The 8,392-nt window shown below is 41.2% G+C and overlaps 1 pseudogene across 1 annotated transcript; it reads right to left on the bottom strand.

Moving 5' to 3' along the window:
* Positions 1-242: 242 nt before the first annotated feature.
* On the bottom strand, positions 243-750 carry LOC309847838 (nucleolar protein 16 pseudogene; annotated as a pseudogene). The gene has a single exon. The product of its transcript is annotated as a nucleolar protein 16 pseudogene (transcript).
* Between the last annotated feature and the right edge of the window lie 7,642 nt (positions 751-8,392).

The raw sequence follows: 8,392 nt of genomic DNA on the forward strand, positions 1-8,392 counted from the left end.
GGAGTATGTGTGCGTGCGTGTGCATGTGTGTGTAACCTTCTGATTCCCTGGGGTTTGACCAGCCTCATTTAGTCACATCCCCCTCCTTGCTTTAACCCATGGCTTTGAGCTTCGCTGATCCAGGAGGAGACCTCAGCCTGGGGCAGGCATAAGCCAATTACTCAACCTCCCTCTTACTCTTCTGCAAAGAATCAATGAAGGTTTGCCACTCCGTTGGGTAAAAATGCTTATAGACGTTGATCTTATTCCGAATCTGTTTGCAGGGTATGTGGATAGTAATTCTTCTCATCCTGGGCCATAGCCTTGTAGTCGTCTCCATGCTTCTCCACCATGTAGCACACATAGTCAATGAGTTCTCGAGAAAGTGTGTTTCCTTTCTTTTCTGAAAGGCTGGGTTCTGCCTCCAGGTCGTTTAGTACATAGGGCTTCCGCACAAGCTCCATAGGCCTCTCCTCTACGTCCACATCCATGGCCTTCACCTTTCTCTTACAGAGAGGAACCGCCTTGTTGGGGTCCATAGCCAACCCCATCTCGATCAGGTTCTGTTGCATGGATTTGGCGTGGTTCCAGGCATGTTGGATGTGGGAGCACTTGACCCATGACGCCGCTTTCCATCGAACATTCTGGTTCAGGCGCTTCTGGTTAACATTGTAACTGAACTTCTGTCTCCTGGTCTTCCCCTTGGCTTTGGGCATTGCCTTGACCACCGAACCGGCCACTGTAAGTGGGTGGTTCTTACTCTCAGCTCCTCGTGTCACAGACTCTATAACATGATATTTAAAACACAAGCTTTGGATCTAAAGAAAGTATGGCTTTCAATCTTGGTTTTATCATTGACCAGATGATATTTCAGGCTAATCTCCCATTTAGGCTTGGTTTCCCTAAAAAATTATCTCAGACACTGTCTGATTTGTTCTAGGAGTCTTGTATTAATAACTGTAATCTACGTAGAGACATCTGAAGCATATAGACTTGCCAATTATTATTATTTTTTTTCATTTGTATGTTCATTCTGGCCACAATCCTACTGTTCCAGAGAGGCAGGTGTCCCAGAGTCCTATAAGAAATCAACAGTAAGTAGAAGAACAAGGCAAAGGCTGACATCATAAAATATAATCTTGGGTGGCTGAAACAACAGAAATTTATCTTCTCACAGTTCTGGAGGCCAGAAGTGATACCAGGGTTTGGCCGATTCAGTTTCTGAGGAGGGCTCTCTTTCTGGCTTGCAGACGACCCCCTGCTTGCTCTATCCTCACCTTCAGTGCACACCCACAGAGATAGAGAGAAAGAGAGAGAGAGAGAGAGGAGGCTCTGTGGGGTCTCTCCTTCTAAGGACAATAATCCTATCAGATCAGAACCTTACCCTTATGACTTTGTTTAACTATAATTACCCTTTCTATGGGCCCTATCTCTAAATAATAACAAATAAATGGAATTAAGGTTTTAACATATGAACTTGGAGGGGGGCAATTCAGTCCATAACACAAAACGAAATCTACCTAAAATTGAATATAAATAGAAACAAACAAACCTGACTGTATATCAAATTACGTGACCACAGAGAAAAAAACAATGCAATTAACTTTTAAATTATGTGCTCTGGTTGTAAATCTTAGTGGATTTGAGGACAAAAGGAACTGTTGAGAAAACCTGGATTTGCTTAGTAGTTTTATTGTAGGAAGTGGTACTGGTTTACCTACATGGAACTGTTTTCTCTACATTGTAGGATAGATGTTTTGCGTTGTTCGGAACCAGGGAAGGGGAAAATAAGTCATGGTGGGGAGGTGAGAAAGAAGAGCTGTGATTGTATTAGTATGAACTCATCTTTCTTTGTTCCTTTAATCGAATCCATTGAAAGAAACTATATGCTCTTTCCAATGTCACTGAAATACTTAGCACCAAAATCTTGATGTTTAAAAAAATCAGGGATCCTTAGAGAAATAGCTGACTTGCGGGTCTGGGGCAGGAAAAGTGAAAGGTGAATCTGAAACCCTTACTGTGTCAGATTACTTACTCAGTAGAGAGGGAAAATTACCTTTACAATGAGAAATCCGGTAGACACCATCTTAATTAAATTAAGATCACCAGTAATGGGATTCATTTGCAACCGAGCCCCCTGCTCTGATGTGAGGGAGAAGAATACAATACCACCTTTGTAGTATTCTTGCCAAAATGCTCAACCTGCCTCTAATTTAGGGAAAACAATCAGACAAGTCCGAATATAGAAGACATTCTACCAGACAACTAGCTTTTCAAAAAATGTCAGAAATCATGAAAGGTAGAACAAGACATGAAACTGGGTCATATATTTCATATTAATTAATGAATACAATGACAAATTATTATAATAACTATTAACATAACAATATTATTAATTGTTTCTCAAAGTTAAATATATTGAGAATGATAATGTTATTATAGTTTTATATGAGAATGTTTTTGTTTTTGTTTTGGGGAGATATATGCTGAAGTACTCAAGGGTGAAATGTGATAAGTCTCATTTGCTTTCAAATGGTACAGCCAAAAAAAGTGTCATATATATATATATATATATATATATATATATAGCACATATATATATTTATAAACATAAATTTTATAGTTATTAATATTTTAATATTTATTTTATATTTGTATTATTACATATATAATATGAAAATATATATTGATAAATATATATAAACCATAAATATATATAACCATATGTATATGGTTATATATATTTATGGTTTTTATATATATGGTGACAGTGAAGGATATCTGAATGATTTGTTCAATTCTTTTAACATTTTGGTAGACTCAAAAATTTTTAAAACAGAAAATTTGAGGCAAAACTCCAATGTCTCTTTCAGTGTAACACTATAAATTTCCCCATTTGGCAGCAGCTCCTTAGCTAGAAAATCCAGGCTAGAAAGTTGAGGCAAGTCAAGAGCGATTCTAGAGGGAGACATGTTGCTTTCTTCTGCTTGTCCACATTGAGTGTTAGGACAGATTGCAAGGTTTGTTACAAACAAAGTTCAATCCTAGAGTCTAGGATCCATGGTTGGATGGAGGCTTAAGGTCATATAGTTCATACATGAATATGTCATGGCAGAAGGTGAGAAAGGAGAGTAGTTCCAGTATCTTGGATTTCTGGAGCAGTATAAACAAACATATAAACAACATGCACACACGTGCACATAGAAGAACAAAGCAAAACATTGGGAGGAGCTGCTGTAAAGTTGCTAACTCCATATTTTGTCTAGAGAAGACTGGAATAAAAAATTAAAAGTTCACCCATTATCCCATCTGTTACCACACGCGTGTCACTAAAAATGTCATTTTAATGAAATAAAGACCTCAAAGAAAAAAGGTAGTCAGGGTGGAAAGTTTTTTTAAAAACCAGCTGCATTCAGCCACGTGAACGCACACATTGTTCTTGTTCAGGGTGGACAAGCGAAGACGTGACAGGCTGCTGGGAGTCGCTGGATAGGCAATGGGGACCGCCACGGAGTCCTACCACTTCCCAGCAGGGAGTCACACCTGCCACTTGGTTTTGCTTTGAGTCTTCAGGAGAGACAGGAGGACCGTTATATCCTTGCTCCAGATCATATGCCACCTCGAACAATTCCTTGAAGAGTAAGTCTCTCTTGTGGATGAGCAGAAATGGGCCACTCTGTGGCTTTTCCTCTTTGATGGCTGCTTTGCCATCTGGAGGACATCAGAATTTAGCCAGATAACTTTTTCCCCTCCAATGAGGTAAGGTATGAGTCCAAAAAGAAAGAAAATGGGTGCCAGTCTTTCCCCCTCTTTTTGAATATGCTTTTGTTATTTGAAGGTGGCTGTCTTGTCTTAACTTATCGCTAGTTGTAATGTACCAGTCTTTCAAATACCCCTTCTAAGCTGTTTGTTGGTTACTTGATTGATTTGTTACTTCTTGAACTTTCCCTGGTTGCTAGGATTGGTGTCATGCCAGTGTGTCTGTGGTCCTGTGAGGCTCCCTTCTCGTCAAGGGTGCCTGGTTTGCTCTCCTGCGACACCAGAATCTGGAGTGGCATTGTTATTTGGGGTTAGGGTTGGCTGGAAGGTCCTAACTGAATTTCTTTGGGCTCTAAGAAATGGAACTTCACTTCCTGCTCACATGAGTCAAGAAGGGGACTGTGGTATGTTTCATGGGTAGTTCAGAGATCCAAGTCACGGAATGTGGGTCTCTCAGGAGAAGCCTGACCAGGAACTGGAGGGCTGACTGGAACCCTGTCCGTCATTTCCTAGACTCTCTCTTCCTCTTGAAACATGGTCAAAACCCATTTGTCTCTCTACAACCTGGCTTCACACCCTCTTCTACGTCATGCTCATGTTATATCTACGGATATCTATATACACCCTCTTCTATGTGACTCCTGTTATATCACCTGGGTTTCTAGCACCTTTGTTCCAGATGCATGTGGAGACTGAATAGAATCTCAGGGCCTCAATTCCAAATTCCTGTGAGAGAATTTCGTTGGTCTGTTTTCAGTCGTATATCTACCTATGCCTACCTGTGGTCCAGTCATCGGTCAGGAAGTTGGGTAGGTAGTAAAATAGTCACTGCTGGGCCCTCCCACCCCTAAAGCCCACTTCATTTTATTTTATTTTTTTGGTAGAAGGAGCATTCCGTAGAAGAAAGTGTCTTTCCAAACTGGGCAGAATTTCTAAAAAATAGTCTGGTAGAGGATTCTTTAATCTACTGAAGACTTAATAATATGGCAATAATAATAAAATGAGAAGAACTGAACTCATTTCTGGGTGAGCTGGGTTGAGTTTATCACCACTCAGCTGAAACATGAATACTATCTATCACTCTCTTGCCAATTATGACTGGGAGAATGATGTCTGTCCTGTCTCATCCTGCTCATTCTGAACTTTTCTCCTGCTTACTTAATATCTGCTGGGGTTTAATGTGCTGATCTCTGTTGATATGGACCATGGAGTAGGATATTTTTTTTAAAATATTTTATTTATTTATTTGACACAGAGAGATCACAAGTAGGCAGAGCAACAGGCAGAGGGAGGGGGAAGCAGGCTCTCTGCTGCGCAGGGAGCCCGATGTGGGGCTCGATCCCAGGATCCTGGGACCATGACCCGAGTCAAAGGCAGCTGCTCAACCGGCTGAGCCACCCAGGTACCCCCATGGAGTAGGATATTAAAAAAAAAAACCAACTCAGGACTTTCATAGACATTCCATCTGCAATTACTCAAAGTTCAGATTTTAAGTACTCATCAACTGTTTTTATAGCTCTAGTTAGTGTGTGTGTGTGTGTGTGTGTGTGTGTGTGCACATGCATAAACCTACAAGGCTGGAATGTAGGAGGTTTGCTTTCCTTCAAACTGCTTTCCATCATGCATGTTGAAGACCCTTATCACCCAGCAGTGGGTTTCCCTCTGTCTTATCTCTTTCTTAGCTGAGCTCTGTGATCTCTGAGAGTTATGGCTCTGACACATTTACAGCAGGCACTGACTCTGTATGGGAGAGCAGTTTTGAAGCTGAATATGGCTCAGTGAGGGCTCCTAAACTGTGTAGAAGCCTGGCATTCCCAGATGGTTCCAGAGCGGTCCTTCCAAACACCTCTCTGGCTGACTCCTCCCATGCCCAACATCTTGATAGACCATGGGTTTCCAGACAAAGCAATACAATGAGAACACCTGATATCTGATAATAGACTTGTAAGCAAATACAACAGAAACCCAGATAAGACCCCCGAAGTCCAAACATCCCCTCTATGATTGGTATTATTCATAAGAGAAAGCATTTGGGGGCATCTGGGTGGCTTAGTTGGTTAAGCATCCAACTCGTGATCTCTTGGCTTCGGTCTTGATCTTAGGATCGTGAGTTCAAACCCCGCATTGGGCTCCATGCTGGGCATGGAGCCTACTTGAAAAAAGAAAGGACATTTTAATACCCGCAAAACAGGAAAGTTATAACTTCAGGATAATATACTTGGATACATTTGGTGTAAAGGAAGCTTATTACTTTATCTTTTTTTCTCTTCTCATTTTGCTGCAGGTTGACAGAAGTCTGTCCCATACTGTGGGGGAGCTACACTTTCAGCTACAATGTGCAACGGAAGATGTATGGAAGTTCTAGACCTGCCCTTGAGAGTTCATTCCAGAAATCTCAGTGGGAGACAACCTTCAAAATCATCTTCTCCAGACCTCTTCTCAGTGTTAAGATAAACTAAATAACGCAATGCTTTCTGGTGGTGGAGATATGATTACAACGTAGTGTAAAAAGTGAAAAATCCCCTCAAACAGGTAGGAAAATGTCCAATGGGAAGTAAGAGGAGAGAGAAAGCCGAGGTTTTAGGGACACAGCATATGAGCCAGACTTTGAGGGCTGTTGTGATTTAGACCCATGGCTCTCAAACTTAATATTCATCAGAATCAACCCATAGAACTGGGTCTCTCAGTTAGTATGACAGTTTCCCAAGTGGTGATGTTCCTGCGGCTGCTCTGGGGACCATACTTTGAGAACCATGGGTTTAGAGCTGCAGAGACTGGGGCTTAGGCACAGGTGCAGAGGCCAGCAAGTAGTGTAGGTTGGTGCAGGTAAGAGAGGCAGACCGGATTTTGTAGAATAGTGAGTGCCATGTGAGGGAGCTCAAGCTTGATTTGGTTAGGCAATCGGGAGCCATACAAGAGTTTTGAGCCAAAGAGTGGAATTTAAAACAGTATCACATAATAAGGAATGAAGTGCTAACACATGCCACAATGTGGATGGACCTTGAAGACTATGCTAAGCCAAGGAAGTCAGTCACAAAGGACCATGAATTGTATAATTCCATTTATGTGAGTTGACAAATCCATAGAGACAGAAAGCCGATCAGTGAGTGCTGGGGGCTGGGGAGAGGGGACTGTGGACAATTACTGCTTAATGGTAGAAGGTTTCTTTTTGAGGCGATGAAAATGTTCTAGAACTGGATAGTGGTGATAGGAACATAATCTTGGGGTACACTAAATGTCACTAATGGAAAATTTTATGTTCTGTGTATTTTATTATAATAAAAAACCCCTCAACATCATATTTCTTACATAATCAGATTATGGCACATGAAACTGTTTTAGATGTAATGTTAATAGGTAAAAAAATACAAAGTTACATATGTAGAATGGTCATAACCATTTCAGGATGTAACTTTACATATAGAAAAATGATCAGAAATAGCTTACTATTAGTTGTGTGTATGTGTGTGTGTGTGTGTGTGTTTGAGTTTTGGATGGTAAAAATAATGTGATTTCTCCTTTGTGATAGTGTTTCTTAATTTTCAATAAATGACCAGATATTACTTACATAATTACAAAACTGCTTCAGAAAAGGAGAAAAAGGGAGTGCCTGGGTGTCTCTTCGGTTAAGCATCTGCCCTTGGCTCAGGTCATGGTCCCAGGGCCTTGGGATCAAGACCCACATTGGGTTCCCTGCTTAGTGGGGAGCCCGATTCTCCCTCTTCCTCTGCTTGCTGCTCCCCCTGCTTGTGCTGTCTCTGTCAAATAAATAAATAAATCTTAAAAAAAGAGAAAAAGGAGAGTACCAGCTCTGGATAACTTCAAGAATACCTGAGTGTTATCTGCAAATGCAGGATTGAGCCTGAGCTTTGGGACAGATGTGCGTCCCAGATGCTGGGACTGAGAAGTCAGACTGACCTGAGCAACACAGGACGGGACCAGCATGAGGAAGCAAGCAGTCCCCAGCAGAAAGTCCCCAGCAGAAGTGGTAACTTCCCACCACTCACCATCTAGAGGTCTCCTCCTCGGCATCCAGCCCTTCATTCTACTTTCTTTTAGTTTTCCTCTTTCATTTGGCTGGCCCCATATCTCAAGGATTTCACTGGTTCATCCATTCATTTTTCCCAGCAAATATTTGTTGAGCATCTACTATGTGCCCCAATACTTTACCCATGTAGCTAAGTTGCAGTCTTATTCTCACCAGCTGGCTCTGGTTTAACACCATAGAATTTTATATTGCTTGTCTCTTTCATTTTCTAAACAACTCTTTTCTATTCCTGGTCCAAGCTGCAACCTCCTCTCTCAATTCCCCTAGATAGTGAAGAAGTAATCATGTCTTTTCTGTTTCACTTCTCTGGATTGTGCCCTTGAGTTCAGGCTAGATATTGCAGTCCAGATGAGGTTCTGGACATCCTGGTGGCCTGGTCAGTAACATCATCCCCAAATGGTGCCTTGTCCTCCTATGTGATAGCCCTGATACATTATTCTGAGCTAGCCTCGTCAGCTTTGACTCATCTCTGCTTCTCTACTTCTCTACTCTTGCCACTTCTTGGTCCCTAGCTTAAATCTTATAGACTATGCTTTTTTTCTGCTTTAGACCTGAATCTATTATCTCTGCATTTATTTTATTTCATTTCATTTTATTAACATATCT

The sequence above is a fragment of the Mustela nivalis genome (genome assembly GCF_964662115.1).
Source record: "Mustela nivalis genome assembly, chromosome: 14".
Taxonomy (NCBI): Eukaryota; Metazoa; Chordata; class Mammalia; order Carnivora; family Mustelidae; genus Mustela; species Mustela nivalis.